Consider the following 16,653-nt stretch of genomic DNA (forward strand, 5'->3'; position numbering starts at 1 on the left):
AAACGTTTACCTTGTGGGGGTTTCACATTAAATCGTAGATGTCTTTACGATTCCCTTATATATTCCGCATGAATTTCACTATATGTAAATAATTATTTACGAAGCATCAATCATCGTCATGCGCCTTCATATATGTCAATAAAGGCCCACGAAGTCTAGGCGGCGCAGAAATGCTGCCTATTCAAAGAGGTTACTTTCGTACGCCGCTGCTAATGAGTCTTTACTATACGAAAGTTTGTACCATCTTTAAATGAGCGCTAAGGATGATTACAAACGAAATATTCTGAGATTTTGTTCTTATTTCTAGTCTATGACAAAGCGAAAATGAGAGTAGAACAAAGTCTTCCAATGAGTCATTTATGCGCCTTCTAACTTTTAGAGACCCTGTTGATGAAATGACACTACTATAACCCTGCAGATCAGAAAGGGGATGATGCGATTCGAGTCCCAGCTTGATTAATTGTACTTTCAAACCATTTAGTGCAAAATGTCATTCCGAGTCTCTCTTTTTTTTATTTCTTCTGCCACTTTGCACACGTACTACGGGTTCTATCCATGATGAACTGTATATTATGGATTGGTAAATGCCGACACAGGATTATGACTGATCGATACCACACCAACCTGCGGTTTTAGTCTTACGCACGTCAACGGAAATGTCATTCGCAGGTGTGTGTAATTGAAGACAGATGCAGAAGGAACGATAAACCGTCGAAAGGGCGATTTCCCGTAGACTCCACTAGCATTCTCGCTCCATCGGGACCGAACGTCGTACCTATGTTTGCGCTCGGCGTGCTACCCACCCTAATGTCGAGGATCATCAGGACCACTCACACCGCCAGTTTCCTGCGTATGCAGATACGCATGCGACCCCAGAACTGGAAGAAAGGACGTGGCGGTTGTGAGTGACGATAGGATGATCTGCGCAGGCAATGGAAGAATAGCTCTGAGGTTGGGTAGCTTTCACGCGAGAGAGCGAATAATCGGAGACAAACGACCTCACGTCTGGCTCGTATGCAGCCACAGCAGCACTCTTAGTTTTTTGTGATCTGCTTCGCTTTCGACCTGCTCCTTTATTCGTCTTATGCTAGGAGCCTTCGTGCAACTTTTTCCTCCGCTTACCTACCTTCTCGCCGCTACCAGCACCATCATAGCCAGAACGAAGCTGGCAGTCAGCTCGATCAAAGAAAAGCAACGACTTGATCCGTTCGGACTTCCAACCACCGTCAGACTGCGTGACATAAGCTGTTCGGGTGCTCTGGCGAACAACTCGGCAGTTCGACCATGCAGATCATTACTCCTTGGCCCTATCCCCCTTCCACTAGCATTTAGTCATTTTCAAACCCACAGGCGTCTTTACAGCCCCAACCCAGTCCAGAGACTAAGAGTCGACCCCGCCGACTAACGATTGCTGGTTGCACTCCCAAATCCCAGGCAAGTCTCAGCTCTGTGCGTAAATACAGCATGGGCTTTCATCAGAATTCAAATTACTCGAGGTCAACTGTTCTACGACTAGCGTAACGACAACCCAGTATTTTCTACTTTCTGTATCCACGTCCTAGTTGAGCTGCACACGCCATATGCCAAACATAAAATCTGGACTGTCCCGCTGCTAAGATTTTTCACATACATTTCATGACGGATGACATCGGTTCACAATAAATCAAGAAGCCTCAACGCTGCTCCTTCCAGAACGTAGGATACCTAAACGCTTTTAGAACAGCAGCTACATCAGCGATAGGAGCAGCAGTACCAGTGTCAACGAACTGCAAAACGGACCACCAACGTGACGAGGATTCGATTTGACAAGAAGAACAGAGGGGGTTGGGTGAGGATCTGGGAAGCAAGCATCATGCCCCATGCTCGGGTCGAACTTTAGGTAATGGTATATAGCGAAGACCCCGTTTCCCCCCGCTTTCACGACACTCATCGGGACGGGAGAGAACGGTGCGTGATACGGCATGGCGGAAAACTACGTTTCCTATCTTAAAAGGCTGTCTGTTTGCTCAGCCTTCTGTTACCGCTGCTGTGAACGTAACTCCTGGCAGATCCATTAAGCACAATCAGTGAACAGAGGGCCGCAGTAAAAGTATGCGCAATTATTCTCACTATGCATCAGCTACCTTTATCGTCCTAGCAATCAGCACCATCAAGACCATAATCAACATCTCGTGATCTTCATCACTATTGCCATCAGCGGCTTCCTCATGAACGTCTTCATTCCCTTATCCTCATATGTTCGCCTCCTTTCGTCTTTGTCAGCCCCTGCTCCCGTTTGTTCTTAGAAAAGGCCTTTCTGCATTAAGGAGTCGACCAGCGCACAGGCAATAGAAACAGTTGTGACCCTAAATGCATGCTTTTTCGCGTACAACTGGTAGTGCCAGTCAAATTGTTGTTGATCTGCCATACGTTGGAGAGGACGAAAAGGGGTTCAAACGTATTGTTCTGAATAGTCTATTGCCGATTGTTTGAAGTCATAAAGCTCTCAACAGAGATCGAATAGGGGCAGAAGGGTAAAATGCAAACCGTGATAATTGGAAAAATATAACTGGCAATAATTGCTATCAGGAAATGAGAAAGGTGTATGTCCGCTGATTAGAGAGTGGCTCTCTTTGTACTGTAGAAGAACGTGCGCTCGAAAAAAAAATAAGGAGAAGCTCGAAAAACCAAGAGACGGTGTGGCAACGGGATGATTCAAAGGAATAAACGAGTATGAACGAAAATAGAACGAGCTTAACGTTGCCGTTTTTAAAAAATAAAAAACAGATCCATTATCGTTTTTATGGGTGTCTGAGTACTAAATTCATTAGATACTTATTGAATCCTTCTCAAAAAGGATTTATGTGGCTGGTCACGTAAACGAAAAGGAGATGAGAGCTACACTTATTATTACGCGACTAAAAAAAAACAAGCGAACAGATATCAACGGCCTTTTTTTCTGCTTCATAACTTAAAACGAGCTCATTAACACGGTCATCGTGTAAACAACTAAGTTTATAAATATGGGAAGCCTAAAGTTATAATAAAGATACAGTACGCTGAATGAATTAGGACAACCTGGCACAAGCTATATCTAAATTTACTTAGCAGTTAGAATTTTATTATTGTAGAAAAATATTTAGATTGAATATTTTGAAGACGTCTACAGAGATACTTTTGTTGGACTTGTTTATCTAATGCAACCGCCTTTGCTTCTCTCAAGGTTTAATTAGGGGCGTAAATCCATCACGAATCAATGCAAGAACTAATTTTTAAGAGCAACTATGAAAGAAGCAGCATTATTACCCATAGGTTTGCTGCAGCGTCAATCAAAAGCGCCATACTTATGTAGGCTTATAGTAGGATTTTAAAGGTCTCAGAATTCTAAGGGTTCAACAAAAGCCAACGATGCAATGGAGCATAAAAATCCCGCAAAGACTCACAATTACATATTAGGTCTCCGTCCATATTCTAACATCTACTTTTGCTAAGACGAGTTCCTACCTTTCTGTTGTAAACAAGTTAGTTAGTTTCACAGGTAAGAACGGTAGCTGACCACATGCCTGCCGCGAGCAGCAGCTTGCCAGGGTGTATATCATTTCGCTCAAAAAAATCTGCATTTGAACAGAATGTGGCGTACTATGTTGTGAAAGGAGATATTTTAAAGCTTGAGGTTATCCACAGCTTTTGGTGATGGCCTAATTAAGCCACCATAAGGACACGATTAACCTACCCTTAGGCCCAGAATAGGGGGGATCTTTAAAACCGTGACTGTACCTGATGTGGTCGCAATTCATAGTCGATCTTTTTTTAGATGGCGGCGGCAAAATCGATACCGAAAAATATAGATAATTAAGCCAAAAGACTTTATATTGATATAGTACGTGTAAGATTTGTGGCGGCATTTTCTACATTGGAATAAAGTCCCTATCCTGCTAGAAGCATTGTCTTGTGTAAAATGATACCTATAGAGTTATGGTAGCATAGCCCATGCTATGAGGAATCTATATGTTGTATGTTATATCGATGCCGGATATTATTTAAGCTATCCACTCTAGGCTAAACTAGAAAACTCTAAAAAAATTAGCAAGAACTTCAATGTTTCAAGGTAAATGATTTTAGGAGCAACGATGCTTCGCATGAGGCCACTTAGATACAGAACACTATTTCTTTTTATCTATTTCCGCAGGTGAACCTTTGGAGCAGTCCAGTTGAACCTTGTTCTACCAAGCAATGTCGAAGGGATTTCTGAAAGCTCGTTCTCGTATGAGGCGTCAGGGCACATAGACTGTTGAATGTATTGGCGTTCCCATTGTAGCGACTAAAAAAAATAACTAGTCATGGACGCATTTGCCCAAATACACCTAACCATATGTACAATTTTTTCCCTCATTTATACCTACGGCTGCTTTATGCTTATAGAAAAACTTGGCTGGACGGCAAACCGTCTCTGCCTGTGCAGTACAAGTGGATTTTGTTTTGATACAGTTGTAACCCTTGTGCACGATATATACGAATTTTGTATTCTGTGACTAAGTAATCGAATGGAGCCTTACCAATATTTCACCGGTCATGTTTATCTCGACTGTAGAAACACTTTCTCACAGCTGTTATCTGGACCGCTAAAATCACTCGTCGAACGACGACTAAAAGTTCACCGTCAACTGGACGGCGACGCTCGATTCACGGGGAAATATCAAAACGACAAAGTCGAATAGACGCTAGGTAATAAAAGCGTACGCCACTTGATAAAGCAGGCTCAGGGTGGCAATATTGTCTGTAGACATTTAACAAAAATGCCTTCACATTCAGTGATGCGATTGACGCTTTCCTTGATAACCTATCGATCGACTACGCAGAAAACAAACGACCAATCACCTTTGACTCTGCAATGAAACCAGCTAACCACCAGGCGCTGGGCATTAATCGCGAGGTAAAAGCTATTAAAAAATCTTCATGAAGATATTAAATACCTTCATGGACAGACAACCTTTGACAGGCAGCAAATCACAGCTTGACGAACAATAGCCACTAGACAAATGCTGAGGACTATGTGGGTTATGGTGGGCAAAACACAATTTTATAAACTGGTGAAGCATGCTGTACGCTCGAAGAGATGTTTATTCGAAAGGAAAGATTTTTCTCTTTCTACAAGGACGAACCGTATTTATTATCTTAGTATATCAGCAACGGTACAGAAATTATCGTATGTCTTTCTATTGTATTCAGTGTTCAGAGTAGAAGTGTATTTGTGTAATCTACAACGATGATGGTTAACATATATCTGTGCATTGATGAACCGATTATACGTCGCTGGCAGTCAGTCTTTAAGTATCAAGCCAAGTAGCAGTGGCTTCCTCAACCGCTTTTACCTCAGGCCATGTTCCCGCTCCAACAACTTCGACCTATAATTTGTATACTTTCCGGTATCCATATATGCGTGCCGTGAAGAAATTGGACGATTTTCCACAAGGCCAAGATGCCTGCGATAGTAGTATACACAGATGTACATTGTTCGGTTATGAACATCGTCCTGCAAAGTTTATGAGTCAAGCAGAAATTCACTGGATATGTGTTTACCAAGGACTTATAATACAACAAGAATAATACTTAGTGTCTATTAGCAGCTAGCTGATCGTTGACCTCCCAGTTCGTTGCTCCATCCAGGCATTGATTAGTAAGATACACAAGATGGCTTTTAACCAGGCTGTCAAATGTACTTGTGAGGGCAGCCACCGACCTATGATTTGATTGGAACTATCTAAAATAAACCGGCACCTCAGTGCACTGGGTCGGTGTTTTGCCCAGGTTCAATCGTCACATTTACGATTTATGCTCGGCGATAGACGATAAACAGTTCATCCCGTCAGAATCCTATTGGCGAAGCTATTTAGACATTCGAGAACACTATGAGTTACGATGGTCAGACATATGCAGTGTCAGAGTCAAAACAGTCGATCGAAACATCGATCACAATAACGTTTCGTTCAATTTCCGAACAGCCTAGTTTTCTATTCCACCGCTCATCGACGCTATCACCAACAGTCAACATATCATTTATAACTGAGCATTACGCGAAAAAGATTATTCATCCTGAACCTTCCTCGTTTAGCAAACGTGACAGAAGATTTCACAGTGTACCACACTATTCGATGATCTGACAGTTCCGATGGCAAGGAAATGTGGTACATCGTATCCGATCATTCCTTAGTTGCCACCGAGGCTCGCAATAATCGTCCCTTCGCCTATGGATATCTGACATCTGTTCGTCAATTTTGTATGATGCATTGCATTGCCGAGGACGACTACTCATTTTTTTCAATGTCTATGGCGTATATTTGATGGTACTGACTTCTTGTCGTGTGAAAATAGGTCTCGACTTAATTCGCTATGGGCTTTATCGATTGTTTGTTAAATTAAGAATCTATCAATCGAAACTTCATTCAACGGGCTTGCACAATGTCATCGAGAGATTATTTTTGGCTTAAACCTTTTCAAGTTCATATAGTATGTTTCCCGTCACTAAGCGTGCGTTCGTGATGATTCGTAGAATCTATCGTCGACCCATTTGGATAACAGTTGTTTGAGTTTCAATTGGGCGACTCCATTCCCCTGGGTATGATCGAGAGATTCCAGAAGTGAAGTTTCGTAAGCTGATTATCTATATATAAACTCGGATACCTTAAACTTGGGGTACACAGCTGCAGAGCGCTTACAATGTCGCTGTGCGAGGAGGGCTGGAAGGTTATTTTTAAATGGCGACAAAGGAAACCCCTCGTCCAGTTTGTAACTTTTGATAGGGTGTGCTAAGACTGAAAGTGACATTAAAAAACTGCTATTAACTGACTTATAAAGACTGCATTAAAAGACTGCTTCGTGCGTTTACCTATACTTCATGTTTCGCACTGCCTCAGAGGGCACCTTATCATTTGATTATCAAGTTTCTATTGGCGATCTCAGGGAAACCCGTAAATAAATAGTCTATTTATGTCTAAACAATCCGTACGAACACTTAAACAGACATTATTAGTTGAACACAAAACGTCAACAGGGTGCTTGCTGTTGACTTAAACCGTAATAAGTAAATACGGGACATCTCCAAATCACAAACTACGAACGATGATTGCGCGGATATCTGTCTTCAACCACGAAATATACCCAAAGCAGATTTATGATACCAACAAAACTAGGACATCATCAGGCCAACGATTATCATTATTATTAATCGTAGCTTGTAAATCAAATTCACATCGGGATCAACCATCGTAACTAATAGACAAACGTATTCTGGTTTTACTTTTATTCAGGATTATTTTTGTAGAACCTGCCCGGAGATTCGACAGCGTCATAGCTGCCATATTTCAGTCATAGACAGCCATTATTGGGCCGACTATTTCCGCTGCAATTATATTTCTCTCCTCATGTAATACGTCACTTCACGCACCACGTAACTGAATATAAAAAGTTTGTGATAAGCCGAGAAGCCTGACTTGCACACCAGAAGCATACTACAGACAATGAGCGCTAGAGATGATGGTACGGTGACGACGGAAGTGTAAATCAAGAATGAGCGGGGAGATTTAAAGCCAACATTGGCATACGATCAGTGGCAAGTAATGCGAACTGTTAGTTAGAATGGTGGTTGGCTGCTCACGGTCGAGCAAATAGGACATCGGAACTACCTATCTGTCCGCCAGATTTGCTGGCTCGACAGTGCGCATAAAGTTTTCTCGGTCTGTGGTAGAAACGTAGTCTTAAGTAGCGGTGGGGAGGTTAAGGGGCGGTGGTAAAGAAACTTGGCCGGTGACAGTTATGAAAGGCTGTAGGATGGTAGAGTTCAGCACAAACCGATGAACCGGTTCGGTAGATAATAAATCTACATAATCCAGAGAATCTGGACGCTGTTGGGTTACGTCGCTACGCCATGGACCCGAACCTGATTGGGAATCAGCTGAAAGGCTAGAATCATATATGCCTTGCCTGCTTTCCAGTTCCCTCTGTTTTCTGATTAGTAAAACTGCGGACAATAGCTTTTGGTAAAGCAAGAAAGCTTTAGTCAGCACCAGAATTCTACCGAACCAACTACCGGCTATTAGAGGAAAAGGGTGCGTCCGAGGTGAAGACTGGAGAAGTTAGATGGGGAGAGCACCACAAGAAGACACTGAGTGAAGCATTAAACGCGTATAACAACGGGTGCTTAGCTTTCATGAGCTCATCTACCGTGTTACCTTTTGAGACCTATAACGGCCAACAAGCCTTTCCAAACCTCCATGCAGTTGTTTGCTCCTTTCGTTTCTCCCTTGGAAGATTATCTAGAATTAGTGTGATTACGTACGCTTGGCCTCTTTATACTTGAAGCGAAATCTCTGCTCTTTCTTTCCCCACTCGTTTAGTTATCGGCTCCCTTTTTCAAGAATTAAACGAACAGGAGCGAGCTTAAGGCTGCTAGCCTCGGACAACACAACCAAGTCGTCGTGCCTTGTTCAAGCCGGCTTGCGGACAACGTTTGCTACCCAGCCAGACCCGTCTCGCTAGCGTAGCAAGAGAAACAGACGAACAAGATTATTAACTCAAGCTGTGAACGGTACGTACGGTTAGCCGTAGTATTACTAGGTAAATGCAGGGTAAACAGCGCTGGCAAGGCTTATTCAGCAGGTAGCGTTGCGTCATGGAGCATCATTGTGAAGAAACGGTAAGTATGTGAGTGCGTGCACACTGATAGGCGATCAGCTCAGCGGGGTGAACGATGGAAAAGTTGTGCGTAATGAAATATCCTATTTGCATCGGAAAAAAAGACACTGACCAGTGCCTATTATTTGTCACATTATTCTGGCAAGTTCAGATGACCCTCGATCGTTCTAAGATCAATTTCAGATTAAAGATATTTGGCTTCTAACCACAGAGTTAGTGGTTTGAGAGACTGACGAATGAATACTTATCAGACGAACCACTAATCTAAATATAATATTTGTAAAATTCTAGCGATAGTAAAAGAAACCAACACTGATAGAGGTAACTCTTTACGTAGGAGATTAGCTTGAAAGTCTCACAATTTTTCTAACAATAGTCGTAAGCAAAGCATAACGAAAATACTAAAAGGCTTCCTGTTAAAACACATCACACTGAACAACTACTCGTAAAACGTTTCCTTCTGTACAGTTAAATGCTAAGTGCCACCATGCATGATCTCTAGCAGAACACCCAAGCCAAGAGCGTAACCTTTGACAAGTAAGAACCCTTCCCTCAGTCGTCACAATGAGAACGCTGCCGTACAAGCATGGGTACGTACGTATACGTCTGCGTCCGGTTCTACGTATTTCGACACTTGCTCCCATTTTTATATTCGTCGTACTGTCCAGAGACAAGAAATGATGCATCATCTTTTGCATTCGAAATTAATACTGCACGCACACAGGCCTATCTGCATTGTAATAACTAGGCTGACTGATACCTAAGAATAACCGGATCGAAACAAATAGGACATATCAATTACGTTTCATGGTTCAAACACGAATTCCTTCCAGATCCACTCTTCCCTGCATTAGGCGTTCGGGATTTGCCAACGATCAAAGTTCCTTATTTTGTGGTACGTTAAACGTCAGCAAAGCAGACCGAGTCGCCGATGGACAAATATGATATTAAACAAATGCTGTTTAAGCGAATTAGGACATGTCACAATGCTTTGGTTTCACTTAAGGCTTAAGACAAGCTATCCCAATTAATTTTCTACTGTAGCACGACAGGATCAATGATGGACGCGGTGACGTAAAATGTTCTTTTGCTATTAGCTCTTACTATTTTACCGTTCGAGTCCTTGTAGCGAAATGAACCGTGATTTTTTAGGGCGATAATAGATAAACAAGCTTGATTGCATGCCAATTTAACGCAATAGAAGTATAGGTAAAATGATATTTACTTTCATAGGTACTTATTATTGTAAACTGACTAAATCTAAACTTGTAGAATGTGTAATAAAGGCAAATCATTTTTTTCCTTCTGTTCCATGTTTTTATAAATAAAGGGTAAACATTTTTTGGGTCATAAACAAATCAACGATAATTTCTAAATTTTTCATTGAGCATCAACAATTTTCTCGTGGAAAATAATCGAAGATGGTTTGCTATTTATTTTTCTTTAAGAACGAAGGAAAAAAACGACACCCATCGAATCTTTTCGCTTCGTTAGCCTCACAAGGTATCCGTTTGGTTTTTATGGCACTTCACGTGTATTTGAAGTCTTCTGTAATAGGCTACCTTTACTTATATGGAGCTGTTTTAGCGACGATCCGATCGAATGTGTACGATTGCTCTCTATTCTTTCTTCTATTATACTCGAACTTTTTTGGACCCAGGTCTGAAGGTGCAATTCCGCATCGTTTTTTGTCCGCCGCAAACTTCCCGCTAAGCTATACTGGGATCCGATATAATCGATTTCGGTTAAATTTACATTTTGTATATAATATAAAAAAAATTAGACAATAGATGATTTTCGCGCCGCTAGGCTTGTTGACGTCTTCTTTAAACGGACCTTCATCCAGGCTTTCGATGAACACGTTTTTGTAACCCGTCTCTAAGCGGCTGAAAAAGCCTGAATTTAATCCGGTTTCCTGTAATCTAGGATGTTATCGAACGTTGTTCTACGAGACAAAGTCACGGGTAACATGAATAGATTCTTGAGCGCTGTTACAGAGCGGCGCTCGCCCTGACTTTTGAAAAGTATAGTGATACCAGCTCTTTTTTTCGTTACGCATTTAACTCTTTCGACACAAGCGGCAGCGAAGCGTTTGCGACGGTCACTAACAGGTCGTCATCTTAATAGGTCGCTAGCTTGTCCGTACCACATTCAGGCACGTCACGTCTTTTGTCGTATTGCCGCCCTTTAAAGTGCGGTATCCAGATATCTCTTTGCATTTTTAACGAACACTGATGATCGTAGCCGCTGTGATTGTACTCAAACTTCGACGGGTGTTTGCGCCAGGCAAGCGTAAACTTTTACATATATATATATATATATATATACGTATATACAGCCGAGTAAAATAATGGATTGGAGAAGAAAGAGCCAGATGAGGAAGATGGACACTGGTGCGTTTCGAGACACGGCAGATGCGGAGAGTTTGGGTCGATATAATACGGGAAGATTTATCTTGACACGTGCGGTGTGAGCCAAGGGCTCAACTGCGGAGACCTGCCTGTGAAGCTATCTCTACAACAAAGTTTCCAAGCACGGAATCGTAAGCGACTAAAGCTGCAGACTCTCTCGCTCAGATTACGTTATATTGAAGTGTGGAGTGTTGTCGAGACTGAGCTAGAGAGCCTAAGTACGTGTATGTAGGTTTTCAGGACTAGCAACTTGGCAGTAGCGGCTTTTGTGGTAAGGGTGGGGACGACGAGGAGAAAAAAGTCATCTAAAAATTGTTTTGCTGCCTCTTTGCTCGTTCGTTTCAGTGCTCACAATTGGTTAGTTGAAATGTTTGCTTTCGAAAGAAAGCAAGAAAAGAAGCGAAGTTTGTTTAAATGATTTTCCGCCGTCCCTACACTGCGCTTTGGTGTATTGTGGATTATGAATATTATTGTTGTCGTCGATACCATGATGAGCAACTCGTTAAGCACTTGTTTCAGTTTTCGGTATTAGGGAGGCCATAGTAATGCACAGGAAAAGCGGTTACACCCATGCCTAATCTAGACAAGTTTAAATCGCTAACATACATCAGACACCGACAATTTACAGAGTATTTAAACAAGCACTAGTTGAGAGATACCGCGGTTGAGCCTACTAGGTTGTCAGCTGAAAGCCCTGTCGGTTTAATGATGTCGGTAACTTCTGACCAGCGGCCGCCGATAGGCCCTTCGGCCAGTTCCATTGGCTTGCCGTATTACTACGCTTCATGCATCGTCTGTGATGACAACTTGTTCTAAGCCGTATTAGACTGCCAAGGTCAACACGACCACGTCCACATCAGGGCACGAGTAAGTACCTTACGCAGACGCAAAATATCAAGGATAAGTATACACGTGATAGGTTGCCTCGAGTGAAAAACAAATACCGCCATTTCCATCTTTTCTGGCAAACAGTATCCAGACCGTTTGACCCGGATTATTATTAAGCTCTCTGTCATGTCGCACTTACGCCGATTTTATTTAAGAGTGTTTACGTTTTTAGTGCTCTTCAAGACAAACTTCGCTTATCGTCATAAGTGTCCATAACATGCTTTATCACGTGAATTGTTCCTAGCAAAAGACATAAGTTTATTATAAATGCTAGCTAATTTATCCACATGCTACAAGTTCAACTTTAATTCAGTTATCAATACAACTAGGTTAGTAAATCTCACCTGTAACACACGAGGGGTAATACCTTTTTGCGACTTTCTTAAACTATCTACGCGCTTTTGACAACGGTGTACAGCTTTATATTAATAGAAAAATAAAAATAAACAATATGACGCTTCGATTTAACCTCGGCTTCGCATATGGTCGTCCACAAACGTCTATATATATATATATATATATATATATAAATAATATAATAATATAATCCTATATATATATATATATATATATATATATATATAGGATTGACGTGCATGCTATAGTTTTCTATAGCTGAACCTACGCGGTATATAAGCGCAGTCGTACAAGATCACGTCCCTGCAAACATTCAGCTCGAACAACTGAGACTTGTTAGTAATAAAATAGACTGCAACACAATATATCACTACGTTGCAATGAACGTTTTCTGGTTGAAACGTGCGACGCTTAAATGTAAGATCATGCTTTGACATTAGATTTTATTGCACCTGGTTTCTACAAGCATAACAAATATGAAACATTACCATTTTGGGCTGAGTTAGTGACGGTTCGTATTGGAAGAAAACGCATTGCGACCGCGCGCTATGGCTAGCCCAAGCGATCATAGGACCCGGAAGGTTGAATTAAATAAGGGAACCGAAGTAAGTAAGTCAACCACGTTTTCGTCATATCATCCTGTAAACCTGCTGAGATGCGTCAAATAAAGGTAAATTGAACAGTCGCAGAAGTTTTGACGGTGCCATATTCTCACGTAAGATACCTCCATATATAATACTAGGAGACATATATTTGACGTATTCAAGCACAAAAGCAGTTCAAATATATTTGATATGACACCTGTTATGAAGCACAAATAAGAAAAACTATTTTATTTTAATATCTAGGTTAGAAAGGTATAAGTGGGCACTATGCATCGCCGCGCGCGAAGTTTGTGCTTGTAAACCTCGAGTTCGTCAAGATGGCCAGGTGCAGCTTCAGAGTGCACTTCAAACTGACAAGTGTTAGACTGTAGAATACCTTTTACAATATATATATATATATAGAAACGCTTACTAATGATTAATAATTCGGAGTCTACATTTTGAAGGGGACGTACAAATGAATGAATTAGCGCTGTATAAAGTGGAAATTAGCCCCGCTATTTGGAAATCGTTTGAGTCGGTATAATTTTTATGGGCAGCTTGTATTGGGCAGCCGGTGTTGTCAGATTTTAATGAAAAAATACATTCGTGACTATACAAATTAAGATCGTTCGTTCTTCCAAGCGAAATATCGAAACGAGTTTAAAAGCCAATTAACGTGAAGAATTAGTTTGATCTTGAAGATAAGCGTAGAAGATTTTCGGCCTGTCTGCTAGCATTATTTATCTAGCTAGCAATAGGTATCTAGAAATCAAGCCGGCAGCTGTATTGAGCAAAAAAGCTTATTAAGCTATACGTGAAAGACATTTGACGACTATTTACAATATTCTCATATTTAGTCTGCCCACGTTTGTCAGATATTTTAACATTGACGGTGGTTACGTCAATGCAAATATAAAGTCGGTCACATCAAAAAACATCAAGGTAATAAAGATTGTACAGTAAGCCTCATTCGATGCAGAGCGAGATCGTTCGTCCTTTCTTGTCTCATAAGCACTGATCTTCGTGAATGCTCAATATGAATATTTTTTAAGCGCTTCGAATTGATTCAGTCCATTGGACCAGCCAGCAAAATTCTTGCACCGTTGCCTAGATGATAGATTATCGCTAGCCAAGGACCACTCTAGCGCTAAAATAGATCGTAGCAGGAACACTAGAAAAGGGATCAGATTGATCGCCTTGTATATACGAAATTTGCGAAGGCCTAAGATGCATCAATCTTGTGAAGGGTCTCATTTTGGCCTTGTCTGGAACGTGTCGACCGGCTAACGATAGTCCTTGCAAGGTAATGCAAACTAGAGAATCACCGCTTATTTTCAGGTCCATCAGTTATGTGTTAATAAACATGCTTAAGGCCCGTCTGTTACCTGTTACCTATGTGTATGTGCTCTTAACCGGACCTATCGGCATCATTGCGCTCAGAGAGAACCCGTTGAAATTGGCGGTCGGAACAGAAACTGATTTTCAAAACGACAACTGCGCTTATCAAATATGCCATTAACATAGCAAAATGAACCTAAGTTTATTTCTAATATAAGTTGAAGTTACACTAGAAATTTTCTCGTTTCCATCTAAGTTTCACTCATACGGCTGCGTATAAAAATGGAAATCAGCGCATCAATCGTACGTATGACTATGCAACACATACCGAATTCGTGCATATTTTATTTAGTTTCTAATTGCAGACCAGTTGGAAATTATGTGTGTCATCTGTTGAAGAAAATTATATAATATTGGCACGTGCGACGTTATAGCGTACGATCTTACTAATGATATGGCATCCTGTCGTCTAATTCAGCACTTCATACCCGCTCTTGACGTAAAGCGTACGTGAGCTATGCTTCCCTCAGCAGAAATATCGAGAACGGCGATTTGTGATCGTTCGATTTTTCGAGTAGATATCCCAGGTAAAAACATTGCCCGGGACCTTATAAGCGTAGCTCTTAAACTTTAACGCATTAACTAGAAACACAAAGGCAACATGAAAGGGACTACAGCTACATTTCCTGCAAGAAGTCGTGACTCTTCATACGTTTCGAGGCGAGTAAGTCCAAAGTCTCGACGACCTACTAGGTATATAATGAACAACAATTAAATAACGTTACCTAAGCTTCTGTGACGGTATGGCACCTAATGCACAGCAAGGATAGAGGCTGGTATATTGCCTGTGTAATCCCTGATGTTTGGTCACTGTATTTGGAAGTGCAATCCACTGTTGTTGCAAAAACATCGTACCGTCAAAAACGACGTTTCTCAGAGTATGCACGCACTCAATGTGACGTAACGTGAATTCGTTTGGATCAAGGGAATGATAACACGGTAAACATTAGATGGCCACAATCATTTGATGCAAAAATGGCCCACGACGTAACGCACTATCGTATTTAAAATACTAAGCAAATCCAGCACGTAAAACTGGGTTGGACAATCGCTAATATCGTTTTGTAGTGGTATTACATTGTAGTAATATTCACAAGGTTAGTGACGAAGCGAATTTGGATGACACGGCGGTTGAAGTACAAGATTTTCCACTGACATAAAGAGCGAGGACGAAAACTTGGCACTTTCACAAAGTACTATAGTCGCTATTGAAAATTTTGCAGTTTCCTCTAAATGTTTGGTTAAAAAATTGCCTTCGTCTAATCGATTTTTATAGCAACTTTTTGAAAACCCTTCAAAATGCGGGAATCAATTTTCTTCGTCAAGTTTTAATCTGCGCATCTGAGACAAAAAGGGGCGCGGTTTTTAGCCTGATCACCGGTTAGTTACCTATTCAACTTTATACAATAGTTACATATCATTACTGCTTAATTTGGTTTACCAATAAAAATTATGCTGATTTTTGGAATGAGCATTTTATTTTCGAAGCTTAATTTTTTAAGAATTTGTTACTTTGTATGGGAATGATGATACAATAGATAAACGACACTTGCGTATACGCTGTCACATAGTGATATATTGTATTATAGCTATTATTATTAGTACATACGCGTCCATCAGGGCAAATACATTAATCTAACCAATTTTTTATTTCTACCAAGGAGTACGATGCGGACATGTGGTATTACATAAATCTATAAAAAAAAAATTCTAAACGAATTTAAAATGCATAGCCCGATGCCCCATAAAATAAACGATATTATACGTGAAAAAAAAAACGAAATAAATACCATCGTGATCTGTGAGCTTAGAACAAAAGAACGAATAGGTCTGCACTCATCGTTCGCAGCAAAGCTTGTTTTTACACAGAGTATCCACTCGTCGATTTCTGCCTTAAAGTGCGTGCGTCATATTGGACCGCGACCTTAGGCAGTCCCAGGAAAATGGGTTAATAGCGAGAATCATAGTTAATAACGAGCAGACTAAAGAAAGGCTTGAGTAAAAAGGCGGTGCATAATAAAAAAGTTTTTCGAAAATAGCCCCTCTGAGGGCCCACTGTGGTAGATAAGAGCGCTGGTCCGGCGAGTATGATACGGGCAATTAGAGGTTGTTTCTTGAAGCAGGTAAGCAAGGAAACCGCATGAATTCTGAACGACTGAAGAAAATAGAAGACCTAGAGCAGGTCGGCTGGGTCTGGGTACCAAGTAAATACGGAAAGAAACCGGATCACAGACAAGGGGTAATGCGAGTCAAACACACTTATATGACACGCTATAAAACAATCAGATAAGTAACATATGCTATTATCATTTGTATACCTTTGAAAAAAATGTATGATATAT

General features: G+C 41.0%; 2 long non-coding RNA genes across 2 annotated transcripts; one reads left to right on the plus strand and one right to left on the minus strand.

The window, feature by feature from the left end:
- Window positions 1-5,094: 5,094 nt before the first annotated feature.
- LOC111264720 (uncharacterized) lies at window positions 5,095-15,786 on the minus strand. The gene is made up of 3 exons (XR_002683030.2): window positions 15,037-15,786; window positions 12,815-12,973; window positions 5,095-5,512 (listed from the first exon to the last, which is right to left on the minus strand). It is a non-coding gene; the product is annotated as an uncharacterized LOC111264720 (long non-coding RNA).
- On the plus strand, window positions 8,464-9,950 carry LOC111264721 (uncharacterized). The gene is made up of 3 exons (XR_002683031.2): window positions 8,464-8,563; window positions 9,139-9,260; window positions 9,504-9,950. It is a non-coding gene; the product is annotated as an uncharacterized LOC111264721 (long non-coding RNA).
- Window positions 15,787-16,653: the final 867 nt, after the last annotated feature.

This window comes from Varroa jacobsoni, unplaced genomic scaffold (genome assembly GCF_002532875.2).
Source record: "Varroa jacobsoni isolate VJ856 unplaced genomic scaffold, vjacob_1.0 scaffold_889, whole genome shotgun sequence".
NCBI lineage: Eukaryota > Metazoa > Arthropoda > Arachnida > Mesostigmata > Varroidae > Varroa > Varroa jacobsoni.